Source organism: Bos taurus, chromosome 1 (genome assembly GCF_002263795.3).
Source record: "Bos taurus isolate L1 Dominette 01449 registration number 42190680 breed Hereford chromosome 1, ARS-UCD2.0, whole genome shotgun sequence".
Classification (NCBI taxonomy): Eukaryota; Metazoa; Chordata; class Mammalia; order Artiodactyla; family Bovidae; genus Bos; species Bos taurus.
In genome coordinates, this window is record NC_037328.1 from 57,462,445 (window position 1) to 57,479,488 (window position 17,044).

Below are 17,044 nucleotides of genomic sequence, written 5' to 3' on the forward strand. Positions count from 1 at the left end.
TGGGTGAAATTAACTCAGATGACCATTATATCTACTACTGTGGTCAAGAATCCCTTGGAAGAAATGGAGTAGCCATCATAGTCAACAAAAGAGTCCAAAATACAGTACTTGGATATAATCTCAAAAATGACAGAATGATCTCTGTTTGTTTCCAAAGAAAACCATTCAATATCACAGTAATCCAAGTCTATGCCCCAACCAGTAATGCTGAAGAAGCTGAAGTTAAATGGTTCTATGAAGACCTACAAGACCTTCTAGAACTAACACCCCCAAAAGATGTCTTTTTCATTATAGGGGACTGGAATGAAAAGGAGGAAGTCAAGAAACACCTGGAGTAACTGGCAAATTTGGCCTAGGAGTACAGAATGAAGCAGGGCAAAGGCTAATAGAGTTTTGCCAAGAGAATGCACTGGTCATAGCAAACACCCTCTTCCAACAACACAAGAGAAGACTCTACACATGGACATCACCAGATGGTCAATACTGAAATCAGATTGATCAGTGATAGCCATCTTCTTTCCAAGAAAATCTGTGTCTTTAGCTGATTCCAGGTCACTGTTTCTGCCTCTTTCCCCAGGTAGAAGTCAGTGAGCATCCTCAGGTGTTTCTCTGTCTCAGTGGTTGGCCAGGTGGCCTTGGAGAGCTGATAAACAAATAAACACTACCAACTAATACCAAAGGCTTTTAGAGTCACAAGTAAATTACAAAGCCTCACAAACTGCTGACTTGGAGGGAAATTGGGGTGGCAAATTGGAGAATCTTTCCTCCCTTTGAGCCTAGCTGCCCTGTTTCACATGGCTTGCAATTTTAGTATTCTCTATCTACTGTTCTTTGCAGAGATACCTATCCAGTAACCACCCCTCCCCCACCCAAAACACACACACACACACACACACACACACACACACACACACACACTCATCACCTCCACCACCACCACCTCCTCCTCCTCCTCCTCCTCCTCCTCCTCTCTGTTTTTCGTTTTAAAGGCTTCTCCTGAAGCTTGGCAGGGTCTCCCCGAGGGCAGGGGATGGAGGAGGAGCAGGCTCTGGTTTCAAACAAAAGCAATAAAACCTGATCTCTGTTAGTTTAAAGAAATGTCCTGATTTTAAATAATCTAATCCAAATATTTTGAATTACTTCTTTTTACTGAATTTGTTGTTTTCCTAGTTGATAATAGATTTAAAATATCTTTGTCTATATTATCATGCACTTGTATACACTGAAGGAAGCATTTATGGAGTTTTAAAAGTTCATTTATTATGAAGTCCAAAATTTCCCTTTATTAGGAGAATTTATGAAAGGTTTTTAAATGAGCAGAGACTACTGGGTGTTTCTACTTGTTTTCTCCTCCTATTGTAAAAAATTACCAAAACCTAGTGGGTGAAAACACAAACTTATCATCTGGTACTTCTGGAGGTCAGATTTCAGAAATGAGTCTTATTGGCTCAAAATTAAGGTGTTAGCACCCTCTGGGGGATCCAGAGGATAATCTGCCTTTTCCAGCTTTTAGAGACCACCAACATTTCTTGACTTGTAGCCTCTTCCTATACAAAGCCAGCAGCATAGTATCTTCAAACCTCTGACTGTGACCATCTCCTCTGCATCCCTTTTCCACTTTAAAGGTGGGTTGTACTGCACCCATAACCCAGGACACTTTTCTTACATAAAGTCACCTGATTAGCAAACTTAATTTCCTCTGCAATCTTAATTCCCCCTTTCCACATAACATATTCAAAGGTAATTAGGACATGAGCATCTAGGGCAGGGGGCATAATTTTGCCTCCCACAGTATGCTTTCAATGGAATGCTCATTGTTATCTATGTATTGTACACTCTGGAATTACCTGATTTTATACAAATATTCTTGTTTTTTAACAAGGTTATTTCACAGCTCTGTAAACTGGAGAAACTGAGAGCAATGCAAATAATCTTGTCTCTATAGCAATACAAATGAATTATATGTAATAGACTTGTAATTTATTTATTCTCTGTAAAAAAGTTAATTCCAAACTGTATTTTACTGCTGGATATTAAGTAGTTCTATGTCACTTAGTAAATTAAGCTTTGCATTGCTGATTACCTAAATATGTGTCTGTTCTTCAGAGTTTTCTTTGAATCAGTTTTAACATCTTGCTAATTTCTTATTATATTACATCTTTGGCAGGTGTTCATTTTTTTTAATCTGTATAAGAGTGATGATTTTATCTTTTAAGAATTAAAGTTTAACATCCTTAAATTCACCCAATTGCTGAAAACTATCTATCCAGAAAATATACCAGAAGCTGATATTCTTTAGAATAATATTTTCCAATGTGTGCTCATTCTAACACTAATTCTGCAAGCATTAATAAATGTTCTGTGAAAAAAATGGTTTAATTAAAATAATTTGCTTGAAGTCTTTTATTCACAGAAATTCTCACAGGGCTAGTATTCCATGTGAAACATTTTAGGTTATTCTATTTCAGATTACTGGATTTTTGTCACATTGTGAACTAAAACCAGTCAGTTTTAAGGGAAATCAACCCTGAATACTCACTGAAAGGATTGATGCTGAAGCTGAAGCTCCAGTATTGGTCACCTGATGTGAACATCCAACTCATTGGAAAAGTCCCTGATGCTGGGAAAGATTGAGGGCAGGAGAAGAGGTTGTCAGAGGATGAGATGGCTGGATGGCATCACCAATACAATGGACATGAAATTGGTCAAACTTCGGGAGATGGTGAGGGACGGGGAGCCTGGCGTCTTACAGTCCATGGGGTTGCAAAGAGTCAGACACGACTGGGCTACTGAACAATAACAAACTAAAACCAGTAGCCAAACCTCTCATACAATTATAATGTTCACATCAAAACAAAAATTTATTTTCTCAGTTTCTTGGCCTCAATTTACCCAGCTTCAAAGTGCTCTTGTGTGTGTTAAATCTGCTCCAAATCAAGAGGATAAAAAAGTGTACCTCAGAAGTGAGTCTATCTCTGATTTTCATTTAATCTAATTTTTTTTTTAGATATTCAAGAGATTGAGATTGGAATTTGAGAGCCAAATTATTGATTTATAATACATCATCAGTGACTCAAACGCTGTTGCTCTTTAACCAAGCTTCCACCTTCCTGCTAACAGAGGGCCTGGTAGCTGATAGGCATTGGTAACTCCTTGATGACCATGAATCAGAGGGGAGATACGCAGTCTTTCAGATCAATAAACACTAACATTATTAAATGTTTACCATTTGCCAGGCCTTGTGCTTAACACTGTGCATAACTTCATTTAATATCTGAGCTTGCAATATCATTATCTTACTAAAGAAACCAAAGTGTGGAGTCAGTGAGTCATTTATTCAAAGTCACATGATGCATGAGTGGTTGAGCTGGGACTGAAGCCCACACATATCAAGCATCACAACACTTAATCCTTTAGCTGATTGCTGCCAGATGTATTTCAGATTTCATAATTTTTAAGATTTTGGAGAAGTAAACAATTCATTTACTGTCTGTGAAAACACCCCCTAGCTAGGGGTTGAGAAGCAACTTGTGATCAAACATATGAATGTATCTATATCACAAAATATTCACATTGACATAAATGAAGGCTATAAATTGCCTTATATCAATTCATGTCACCTTTTGTCACTAAAAGAATTGTAAAACAGCTTCCATTTTCAGAGATTTCTTAAATTTTGGAATTCTTCATAAAGGATTCTGGACCTAACTTCTTTTCAAGTGCCCAGCTCTGTTCACTAAAGTTAATATCCCTCTCTTTCCTGGATCGTGCAGACAGAATACTGGTGATCCTTACTCTTTTGTTTTTGGTTTTGTGAGCCACCAGTTTTCTAATACCAGGTTCCTTTTTTTAGTCAGGGTTAAAATGTAATTAGCTTGTAAGATAAGCTCCAGGCCTCTGGTTTCATTCCCCTTTTTCACCACTGCCCCACACGCAGTGCTCAAGCAACTGGACATGTCAAGAAGGACTTTGATTGAGCCACTCTATTACGGCTGTTGTCTCTTTTGCCCCGTATCTTCTTTCTTGGGAGTCTTCTTGCCTCTGCATACCTGCTGCAGTGGATGACCAGGAGCAGCTCCTTTCCGACGCCCACCCTGCCCTGAGAGCGTGTTTGGTGGGGAGTTTAAATAGATCAGTCTCCCACAGCCCTAAGGTGATACACACCAGCCCTCCCTTTCACTTGACAAGCTCTTGTACTGCCTTTCCTTGGCATCAGTGTGGTACACTTGAGAAATCAGAGGCATTAATCTAAGCCCAGAAGAAAATGGACAAAACAGAACTTTAGCAAATGTAGCAGACAGAGGCCTCTGCATCCTTGTCCTGAGCCACAGGCCACCCCGTTGGAATTTGGGATACATGTTCACAGAAGCAAATGTATGTGTTCTGGTCTTGTACTTGATGTCTATTTCTCATATGACCTTCAGAGGAAGGTGGCCATAGCCAGACTGTTAGGTCCCTGGACAAAAGCTGTTTCATTATCATTGAGACATAATTTATAAGGATAGTTCTCTAGGTGTGGGCTTTCTTAAGTCACATTCCAGACCTGCTGTCTTTTATTACACCTTGAATTTGAGTGTTTTTATACTTTCTCAGGCCCACATTTATAGGAATGTTTTGGGGTTAATTCTGAAGATGGCTCGTTGCATCCACTTATGTGTTACATTTCACTAGTTTAGCTCTCAGAGGGTAACTGTGCACTGGAGTTGGTATTCAAAACTGGAATGGCACAGGTACCAGCCAATCAAGAGAGACAGCAATACAAACAACAGAACGGGTGGTGGTATCCACGCTGGTGGAACCTCAGCCTGACTTGTGTGTGTCTGTGTAAGAAGCTAGCCTATGATTCTAATCTAGTTTCTACTCCTTATTTGGCCTATCTGTGAACTATGTCTTAGGTAATATTGAAGAAGGGCAGTCAGAAAATTTCTATGGCAATAAAACCATTCTAATATATGCTGCAGTGGGAAGAAATAAAGAACAAGTCAATGATGGCGCTAATTATTCTTTCTCCCCACTTATGTGCAGTAAGAAAGGAGCTCTTTTCTAGTAGAAGCTGATACATCTCTCTGAAAGGCAGGATGTGGCCTCTAATAATCTACATTTACCTCTAAAAGGATGGGTCCTAAGAGACTGCATCAAGCCTTCAGCTCACAAAGAACTGTTGTTTTGACCATTCAGGTCATTCAGTCCAGAAAGCTCCAAAGATACATCTCCTAACCCTGCTGACTATAACTGTTACCGCCTGAGCTGGTCCCCAACACGTGTCTTCCTCCCTCGTGTCACTCACGCCAATAGAATGAGACCAAGTTTGATCCAGAAGTAAAGGACAGTTTCTCTCTTAGATCAGGGAAAATGGTGAGGTGTGAGCCCTCACCCTGGAAAATCCCATGGACAGAGGAGCCGGGTAGCCTGCAGTCCATGGGGTCGCTAAGAGTCAGATACGACTGATCGACTTCACTTTCACTTTTCACTTTCATGCATTGGAGAAGGAAATGGCAACCCACTCCAGTGTTCTTGCCTGGAGAATCCCAGGAATGGGGGAGCCTGGTGGGCTGCCATCTATGGGGTCGCACAGAGTCAGACACGACTGAAGTGACTTAGCAGCAGAGCCCTCACTCTAGAGCACTTGCTGTTCCCTCTCAAAAGCTATGGGGTGGCTACTTTATCAGGACACTGGACAGTGTTAGCTAGAATGGGGCTGAGCTCTTGCAGGGCTGTGCCATTCATGCTCCAGATCGCACGTGGGGGGCACAGCGTCTCTGGACACCATCACTGTTGCATCTTGAATCTCAGTGTTGGACACAGCTATTTTGCGAGGAACTCTGGCCTGAAGTGGAGAAGGCAATTGCACCCCACTCCAGTACTCTTGCCTGGAAAATCCCATGGACAGAGGAGCCTGGTGGACTGCAGTCCATGGGGTCGCTAAGAGTCAGACACAACTGAGCAACTTCACTTTCACTTTTCACTTTCCTGCATTGGAAAAGGAAATGGCAACCCACTCGAGCGTTCTTGCCTGGAGAATCCCAGGGACGGAGGAGCCTGGTAGGCTGCAGTCCATGGGGTCGCTAAGGCTCAGACACAACTGAGCGACTTCACTTTCACTTTTCACTTTCATGCATTGGAGGAGGAAATGGCAACCCACTCCAGTGTTCCTGCCTGGAGAATCCCAGGGACGGTGGATCCTGGTGGGCTGCTGTCTATGGGGTCACACAGAGTCAAAAAAGACTGCAGAGACTTAGCAGCAGCAGCAGCTGGCCTGCAGCGCTAGCGGCAAGGCTTCTGCACGTGGCACCCTGTAGGAAAGTGAAACTATAGGAAGCACTGAGTAAAGAAAAAAGATTAGAACTTATTTTATTATCTATTTTTAGTCCTCAGGATTGTTAAGGGGCTTTATTAGTTACAAATCTCTCCTCTGTCTTTTGTCCTGCTCCTCATTCTTGAGGGGTACTGAGCGGCAAAGGTCCATATCCCATAACTAGTTCCTGCTGATTTGGTGCTATGGTTGGCATAACTGTGGGGAGAGGAGCAGAACTTCTCCCAGCCTTTAGATAAGTTTGATTATCACCAGGCCAGAGCTCAACTGTTCATGTCCCTGAGCACCACCGTTTGGAGTTTCATAGTTATGCATGGCTTACATATTAGCAGGGAAAATACTGGTCGTTAAGGGGCCCAGGAAAGACAAAAAGCAAGTGATGCTATGGAGGGTTTGTTTTTCCCTATTCCAAATTTGTTTAGTCAAATTAGACTGAAGAGTTTAACGTGGAGCCTGGTGTCACTGGTCACCGTTGCCACAGTTGCTGTTACCTTTTTTATGGTGACAGTGTGATATATGCTTCGTATAGCCAAGGTCACTAGCACCCTTAGGAGTGCAATGATTCCTGTAATTAGTAGTCCTTTACTGTTTCAGGTTGAGTGTGACAGATCCAAAAATCAGTGAAGTTCTATCTGTCCTAAGTATCCCTGGTCATACTTTTTTGCTTTTTGGAAGCGAAGCTTCAAGTCAGAGGGAGGTTTAAACAAGTCATCAAAACATTGCTTCAGGTTGTCTCTCTGAAGGTTGGGTTCGGGGGCCCTCCTTCACTCGAGTATGATGTGCCCTCAGAGTGATCCCCTGCAACCTCACGGCAGAGGGGGTGATTAGGATCACCAGGTGGTGTCCATTCCACCACCATCAAGAGTAAGCTGATCTTGTGGGCTGCCTATTTTCCAGGTTTTTTTTAGCTTTATCCAGTCTCCTGGCCAGAAAGGATGGTGGGCCAAATTGGTGGGTGCAGTCAGCACCTGGTTACCATATTCTATGAAAGTCTCATGTTTTCCTCTATCTGGAGGGCATATTGAATTATTCCATTTCAAGAGGGTTAAAGTGTCCTTTCTATCAGGCTTGGAGAATGAGTCCACCACATAAGTTCAGATATACTTTATTCTTTGGGGCTAACCACATATGGAGCAGGGCAATTGAGCGTAACTTAATCTAATTTTCTTGTGTCTCCTGGCATAGTTTGGTTAAGGTTCATTTTAAGGTCTGATTGGATCTCTCTACTTTCCCCAACGACTGAGGTCTCCAGGCTGAGTGCAAGGTCCATTTTATGCCCAGGGTACTTGGTATCCCTTTTGTCACTTGAGACATGAATATTGAAGCATTATCAGTTTGTAGGGATCTTGGGAGCCCAAACGTGGATATTATCTCTTTCAGTAATAATTTAGCCACTTTGGCTGCCATTTCAGTTCTAGTGGGGAACACTTCTACTCACCCTGAAAATGTACCCACTAGAACCAGAAGATACCTGAAGTTGCCCAATCAATCTGCCAGTCCTTCCCAGGATATGTCCCTCTAGTCAGATGGATCTTATGTGGAGGCCTACGATGTGTCTGATGTTAGGGCTGTTCATTGTACAAATGGAACATGTCTCAACTCTCCGATTGATTACACTTCATGTCAGGAGTTACCAGGACCTCAACTGAACAAAGACCCAGGTTCGATCCCCGGGTGGGGAAGATTCTCTGGAGAAGGAAATGGCAACCCTCTCCAGTATTCTTGCCTGGAAAATCCCATGGGAGGAGCCTGGTAGGCTACAGTCCATGGGGTCACAAAGAGTCGGACATGACTGAGCGACTTGACTTGACTGACTTCACTTCCTTCCTTTAGTGCGTTCCTTGATAAGCTTCCCTGATGGCTTGACAAGCTGCAGTTTGGGTAAAGAAATATTGCTAACATTCATTAACTAGCCATTCAGGGTCTCCTAGATCTCTTTCGAAGCCCTGTTTCTGGGCTTTGTCTAATCATTCCTTTATGTAGACTGGAAAGTAATTGGTTGGATCTGGCCTCTTAGGTAGGACCTGAGTTCTAAGATTGAGGTGTGGGCTATCAGCTCAGCCTTTGTGCAAAAGTCCCTAGGAGGTAGGCTTTGTGCCTCCATGACTTGGGTTTGGGAAGTCACTGCATATCCCACTAATCCTTTTCCCTCTTTCATAAAACTGCTCCCACCTGTGAACCATTATGCATCAGTGGGTGGAAAAGTCTCATTTCTCAGGTTGGGGCAACTGGAATAGATCATGCCTGTGGTTTCTTTACAATCATGCTCCATCCATAACCTCCATTTCTGTGGGTAGCAGGGTGATAGGATCTAACATGTGACAAATTTTATGGTAGCCACTGTGTTGTCTAAAAACACAGGTTGAACTTCAATTGACCTTCCAGGGGACAGGCATCTGTTCCCTTAGAACTGAGCCTTGGAGTATGGAGTCCATATAGTGACTGCCTGACCAAATGTTAACTTTCAGCCTCCTTTAACAGGGTTGTAATAGCTGTTACTGCCCATAGGCAAGGAGGCCATCCCTTAGCAGTCTGAGCTAATTGTTTAGAGAAATAAACAACCAGGGCAGTAAGGAGTCCATTGCTGACTTTTTCTTTCAGTTCATGACAAGATTATACAGTGATTGAGAAGAGCATTTAGAAATTTTTTCAGCAACTTGTCACAATAATTTTAATTTCCCTGAAGCTATTCATAAAAAGAGAGGGGTTTATACTTTGAGCATTCATCCATTAGCAGTGAGAATTTTAAAAAACTATTTTTTTTACTTCAGGAAGTTTGAGGGACACTACCCTCACTTGCAGTTTTCCAATCGCCCAAGCAATGCTCTTAATCCATAATTATGTGATGATTAATTCTGACCTTCCAATTAGTAATGCCTAGAGTGCAACATCAAGTACAATGTCCAATAAAAATAATCCATCACTGAATATCAGTATAATTTTTGTTTCTGTTAACTTTGAAAATTTCTCATTTTAATTTTTACAATCATATAGGATGGGAAAGAAAATATTACCTACATTTTATACGTGATTTTACTGAGTTCAGAGATAATGTGCCCTCTCAGAGATGACAAGTTGAAGAGGGCCAGGAGAGGGTAGAAAGATTGTTTACTGAGTTAGTGATGTTGAAGAAATTGCTTTATCTCTCTGAGGTTTACTTTCCTTATCTGAAGCAAACAGATAGTAATACTTGCCTTGCAAGTTGAAGGCTCCACAAAAAAAAAAAAAAAAGAGAGAGAGAGATAAAGTGGTAATCACTTTAAAAATTGTATTATTTGTCCTTGTCAAAGATCTCTTCATTAGAACTACAGGTAAAACTATGGTATCTCACAAAAGTAGGAGTTTTTCCAGGGCCTGGCACTAATCAAATTTTCAATAAATATTAGTGGGATGAATGACTAAATGAACAAACACTAATTTTTTCTTCTGTACTGAATCCTTTTTAATGCTAATAGAACTTAACCAAGAGGAACATAATCCCACCAATTCTGTTCCCTATTACTATGTCACTTACTATTTCTGGGACTGTGTCCAAAGATACTTGGATTTTGGATACTCAGCTTTGCAATCTTCAAACTCATTTTAATTAAAGAACTCATTTTCCAAACTAAGTTTTACCTAGAGCTCCATTTTTAAAGCAAACAATAAATATCCTGGTGACAGAAACAATGTGGTTTGGTTCTTGACTTACTTAGCCTCCCTTGGGCCTCACGATAGCCTCGGAAACACCTTCTTAGACCCCTAGGGCACAGGCTGAAAACCACTGTCTTTCTAATAATGGGCAGTATGAACACCTGGCAGTAGAAGCAGGCTTAACCAAAGTGACCGGACTGGCAAGAATTCTGTAAGTTAGAAAAAAATAAAAGGCAAGTTTATAGGCATTTAGAAGCATAATTATCTCTCCTGAAAATCTCTAAAAAGTGATGGCCCAAAATCAATGATTACATTTACCTTTGAAAGTCCAACCTATAGTGAGTCACCCATAACCTTCCTTTGTTCCACCCAGTTATGCTTGCTACTTGCTTTAAGAGAAGTGCAAAATTTCCTGTTGAGTACTGTGGTTTTAGTTGTTTGGTTGATTTCATGACCATCCAGGGGTCAGCTTTACTGGAATTCAAAAACAGGAAAACACAAGAAACCAATGAAGAAATTACAAAGCTCTTGATAATCTTTGGACCTTACAAGAGTCAGGTAGTTGGAAATACTGATCTGATGAATCAGAAGAAGTGCACTTTTGGGGAAGTAAAATGAGATCTCTTCAGCAAAAAATATTTGAAAGAACATGTTGTAACATGTCAGGTTAGGTTCCGGGCAAGACATCAAAGGCCCCAGGAAATTTGCCTTGGCTACAGTGGTTGGTACTGCATGGGGAGGTTGGGCAAATGAAGACTCTGAAAAGGCAGAGTCCCAAGGGCTCATCCACAATTCAGAGTGGGTTCATATTCCTCTTAGGTCAGCTGTTAAGATGAGGAGTTTAGTTTTAGCCTTGTTGAATTCATACAGAAGGTGGAGGTATGTAATTCATTCAAGAAAGTGCCAAAAGGTTGAAAGAATCTTTTCACAGCCATTTGTTCTAAGCTTCCTATCCAAATTCTCTTGTCTGCCTGGTAACAGATGCCCCTTATGTGCTGCCAGTTAGTAGCGTTTGAATTAGCAACTATTGCACTGTCATTCCATTTGTCCTCCATCATACATTCCTCTCTCTCTCTTTAACTGAAGAAACTTTAATATACACATTGGAAGGTTTTAATCTCACTGTAGACATTTTTTGGGTCCTGGAGAGAATGGAGCAGGTGGGTAGGAAGACACAAAATATTCTAAGAAACCTAGGAGAACATTTCTTTAACATCTGAGATAGTAGTTACAATTGATTTCATTTTTCCTCTGCTCCAAATGATCTTTTTTCTTCAAATCATGTGGGTTTGTACATCTTAGAGCAAAGCTGTACAAAATGACTTGTGACATAGAGACAGATAATGCAGGAGTTCATTATTGCCGCGTGACTTTCATCTAGAATAATCTCAGAGCAATTTGCAAGATCAGTATCACCTTCTAGCCATGGGTTATAAGTTAAATAAAATAACACTTTTGCAATAGCCATTTAGAGAGAGACAACGTCAACATTTCAGACACAAACTCTAAAATCATATGTCTGAACATCAACTCTGATGTTAGTAAAGAAATTTGGCAAATACATCCTTGATTTGAAGCCATATAATATTTCATTAAGACTCGGAGGGGCTGGGGACTGTTTTTTTTTCCACCTCATATGTAAGCAAAATTTAGTCCCAGAAATGTTAATGGCTGTTGTAACTTCTGTTACTCGATCCCAAATTTCCATATTACTGACTCTTGAACTAGCCATTAAGTCAAGCCTTTACTCTACTGGGATTCTTTGCAGAAGTAAGATTTTCCACAGTCTTTCGTAGCACTCAGTTTTCTATGCCCACATACAGAATCAAAAAGCAGGTAAAATTAGACATATTCTAGGTCTAAGAAAATTGAGCCTGTTTTCAGTATGTGGGAATTTCAAAACCAAGTCTATACTGTTCATGCATTTTCTGCTACCCTTAATATTAAGTTTTAAGGAGAAGATATTTTAAATTATAATATTAGTTGTCTTTTTGGATTATTCTTATTTCAACCAGAAGACGTTTAAACTTCATGTGGACTCAATAGAGACTCCAGATGTTGCTAGTTCTGTCATTGGGAGTGTTACAATTTTTAAATCATTTGCTTTTGATTACCTCCCTGGAAGAGGTAACATGGGGTGAGAGTGAGAGATGTGTGGGTCACAGGATCATGATAAAATGTTCATTTCCATATGGACAGCCAGAAAATGGACACTGGGAAAAAGTGATAAATTGCTTGATGGAATATCTTTTTTTTTTTTTTTATGGAATGTCTTTTGTGGAAGCATTGTGTCTGTTGGGCATTTAGTAACATGAGAGGAAGTCCACTCAGGTGGAACAGAGAAGAAATCCTTAAAGATCATGTCAGATTTATTTTCATTCTCCTAGGCCAAGGGACAGAAGCCCAGAAGGGAAGAAGCAAACTGAGGTTTCCTCCACTAGAGTGAAGCAACTCATGTTGCAAATTATGCTACAAATTATTTATTACCATCATATAAAAAATTTATATACTTTTGATGAAAGCCTAGGATGAGATTGGGATCACAGGGAGGTGAAATCTTTGGGTTTCTTATTGACTTTTATGCTTCCCTCCTTTGGATCATAGTCTCTAAACCTAAGAAGATACATTTTACCAAAACTGACTCATCTTGTATGATAATGGGTATGAACCCCCGAAATTATGACTTTCTAATGGCTTTTCACAGCCATTACTAAAAATATGATAATTGTATTATATTGCCAAACTAACCAGAGTTTATACTGTTAGATTTCAGTTTGTAATACGAGCATTATGATCAGAAGGTTTTTCATGAAAGACCATATTCTTCCTATAACTTAACTTCAAAACGTATTCAGATATCAGAGTTGTCTGTGTGTAGTTACATTAGTGGCTTAGGGTCCCAGATTAATTACAGCAAGATCAAAAGTTTGATCTCAGAAGGTATTTCTCAATTCCATGTCATTGCCAGGGTAAGAGCTACTTGGCCCTGAACTATGTAGTTTTTGCCTCCTTATAGATCAACAGTCCTATAATCAATGCCCATAATTCTGCCTAGAGGTTTTACTTATGGATTCATTCAACAAATATTTGTTGAGCAATATGCTCCAACTATGCCCAGTACAGGGGATTAGAAGATAAATAAGAAGAAAGGAAACAAATATTTGAGAGGATAGGCTGTCCCAGACATTGTACTAACCAATTTACATGTAAGAGGTCTTAACAATGTACACATTGCCATCCCATTGATATTTTTTCTTTAAAAATAAAAGTCATTATTTTGAAAGTTTAAAGAATAATATATGATCATTATAAAGAGTATGGAAAATATAGAAATATACAAAGAAGATTAATGTCATCCATAATTACAATCCCTAGAGGAAATTATTATTAACTTGGGGAATCTTTTGTGTATGTGAATTAAGACTGTTCTGTGTTTGAAAAACTGTAGTGTGTTTTGAGATTTTTTTTTTGGCAGAGTTGCTGAGGGGGATTAGAAACTAAAGCCTTAGTGCTAACTTTGCTGTTTGTATGACTTTGTGAAATTCATCCTCCTCCCCACTCTCACATCCATCCCACTTCATCCTCAGCTAGACAATTGCTCATCTTCCTTTAAGTCTAAGGACATATTTCTTTTGGGAGTTCTTCTCTTACATTCCTCCCACATATTCACCCACAAGTTAGGTTCCCCATTCTCTGCTCTGGGGCACCTCAACTTCTTCTATGTAGCATTATTATAATTGTAATAAAACAATCATCTCCTATTCATTTAATGTACACTTCTCTTTTATTTATTACTATATCTTCACTCCCTAACAAAGTGTCAGGTATATAAAATATTCTTTGGATTAACTGAATGAATGAAAGGTTATGGTATAAAGATATTTTGGTTTTATAGGCATAAAACTTATGTCTTTGGTATAAAGACATAAAGGTTTTATAGACATTCTTTCAGGACCAGAGGCTGTGAAAATAGGCTAGGAGCCACTGCTCTAAACTCACATGCATACGTTCATGGAGCAGAGTGTATGTCAAGATGAGGAGCAATATGACACAATATGGAACCTTGGGGAAGAGAATAAAGAATATGCCAATGAACCTAATTTACATAATGGAGTAATTTTTGAAATCAGGTTTTTTTTTTAATTGTTTCATTTTCCTGTTGATATATACTATAACTTCCAAGACATGGATATTCTCATATGTACACAAATACACACACATAAAGATATAAAATTAACATTTAAAAATTATATTTAAGAATGCTTAAAGATTTTCAAATGCAAGAGTATCTGAAAATAATATTGTAACAGTCATAATCTCATACAATCCATCAAATACTTTACCAACAGCAACATAGAGAACCTAGAGATATGGGAAAGAATAAATTTCTTATGTGAGAAACACTTAGGACATTTTTTTTTAAAAAGCCTTCTTTAAAAGAACACTTCTGAGCAAATACTTTCTTGTGAAATCTTTTGCTTTTTGGCTGCTTTCTAAACCAGATGAGAAGTATCAGTTGGGAGGCCTACAGCCTGCTGCTGTCCTGCCCTGCCTACTGTCGTTGCCTCAGCATTCTTCACACTTTGTGAGTTTCAGAAGTGTCAGAACCAGCAGAGCCATTGCAGTTGCCTGGTCCAGCTCCATTGTTTTGCAGTTGAGGAAAACATAGGGAGGATGCTAAGCACTCATACCGATTGCTAGCAACTAGAACTCAGGCCTCTGGAGCCCCTGTCCCTTCAGTGTCCTTTGCCTGAATCACACAGTCTTCCACGACAAGCTGTCTTTGTATGTGTTTTGAGAAAGGAGGGTGAAGCAGTGTCCAGAATTTGAGACTGACTAGTCTCTTATGTGACCATGGCCACCGTTAGGCCAAAGGACCTAGACTCTCATGAATTTTAAAAAGCCAAAGGGAGTACAAAGTTCTAGCACAGAAATTAGCAAAGTATCTGCAAAAGAGCTTCATTCAGCTTGATGGACCTCAGATCTGTAGTCACTATTCTGAAATGAAAAAACAAAGTTACAGGAAAGGGATTTGGAATGACATTAACTTATTATTTAAATTGAATTTACAGAATTGGAGGTTCACCAAATTAACTTTTGGAGAGTATGTTTTTCACCTTCTTTAAAGAGTAATTTAAGAATATCTGCAATAATAAAAGTACTATTAAATGAAAAGAGAAGACCTCCTTACATGGGTATCACTCCCATTAAATTCATAGAAGAAGATAAGATACAGAAGCTGCACTTTGAAAAGAAGCAGTTGGATCATTTTTACCATTTCAATTACATCCTGTGGGATTTGAGATACAGTTGGAACTCCTGTAAAACATGCAAATGACTACCGGCTCACCACATATGACCTAATGAAAATGAATATATGTGAAAATAAGGTAGCCTATGATGAACAGCAATGCCCTGAACGAGGTTCTCCTGTGCTGAGGAAATGTGGAGAGCAGACTTACCTCTTTCTGTGAAGTAAAAATAGAGTTGAGGCTGGGCCATGTGCCTGGCCAGCTCACCCCTGGAACTCAGCGCATCTGGGCTCTTGCTTTACAGAGAAAAGCAAGGGATAATATAATCCTTATAGTCTCTGGCCACAGAGATCTTCAAACTCATTCTCAGTCTGTCAGGGTGCTAATCTGTTTTGAACATTCAGTCCTTCTTTCCAGAAAGTCTTTCCAGAGTAATCTGGCCTTCCTCCAAATTGCCAACACAGCCTGACTTCTGTGTTCCTTCAGCTGGATTCTCTTGCACATACATCTGGCTGCTTGGTTTGTTTGTTTCCCCACTAATTTAGAAGTTGCTTAACAAAAGTCTGACCCTTGGATATAATATTGGCCTATAATTTTCCTTTCTGTGTTGTATCTTTTTCTGGTTTTGATATTGGGGTGATGGTGGCCTCATAGAATGAGTTCAGACATATTCTTCCTCTTCAATTTTTTTGGAATAGTTTCAGAAAAATGGGTGTAAACTCTTCTCTAAATGTTTGATAGAATCCGCCTGTGAAGCCACTAGTCCTGGATTTTTGTTTTTTGGGGGTTTTAAAATCACAGATTCAATTTCAGTACTTGTGATCAATCTGTTCATATTTTCTATTTCTTCCTGTCTCAAATTTTGGGAGATTGTACCTTTCTAAGAATTTGTCCATTTCTTCCAGGTTGTCCATTTTATTGGCATATATTTGCCTGTAGTAGTCTCTCATGGTCCTTTATATTTCTGTGGTGTCAGTTGTAACTTCTCTTTTTTAATTTCTGACTTTATTGATTTGAGCCCTCTTCCTTTTTTCCACAGCTGCCCACCTCCCCTTCATTCACCTCCCCCAACTTGCCACCCCAGGAGACCCTCCAAGATTCCTATAAAGTCACTGCTTTTGCCTTTGTCTGTGGTGTACCTAAGACCTTGTGTACATCCTCAAGAGTGGATCTCTGTGTCCCCTAGTCCCGTGGCACTCCTGTGATCAAGCCCCACTGGCCTTCAAGATCAAATGCTCTGGGGGCTCCTCCTCCCAATACCATACCCTCAGACTGGGGAGCCTGCATGGGGCTCAGAGCTCTCACTCCTGTGGGAGAAATTCTGCAATATAATTATCCTCCATTTTGTTGATTGTCCATCTGGGTGATATGGAGTTTATTTTGCAAGTGCACCCCTGGTTTCTTCTTTATGTCTTTGGATGTAGAATTTTTTTTTTTTTGGTAGATTCCAGTCTTAGCAAAATGGCTGTCTGGGGAGGCCTTACAAATAGCTGTGAAAAGAAGAGAAGCAAAAAGCAAAGGAGAAAAGGAAAGATATAAGCATCTGAATGCAGAGTTCCAAAGAATAGCAAGGAGAGATAAGAAAGCCTTCCTCAGCAGTCAATGCAAAAAAATAGAGGAAAACAACAGAATGGGAAAGACTAGAGATCTCTTCAAGAAAATTAGAGATACCAAGGGAACATTTCATGCAAAGATGGGCTCAATAAAGGACAGAAATGGTATGGACCGAACAGAAGCAGAAGATATTAAGAAGAGATGGCAAGAATACACAGAAGAACTGTACGAAAAAGATCTTCACGACCCAGATAATCACAATGGTGTGATCACTCACCTAGAGCCAGACATC

General features: G+C 39.9%; 1 long non-coding RNA gene across 1 annotated transcript in view; it reads right to left on the reverse strand.

The window, feature by feature from the left end:
- Positions 1-15,723, reverse strand: part of LOC132345593 (uncharacterized) — a 48,860-nt gene extending 33,137 nt beyond the window's left edge. The window contains exon 1 of the long non-coding RNA XR_009495045.1: positions 15,409-15,723. This is a non-coding gene — a long non-coding RNA (uncharacterized lncRNA). The remainder of the gene's footprint in view (positions 1-15,408) is intronic.
- Between the last annotated feature and the right edge of the window lie 1,321 nt (positions 15,724-17,044).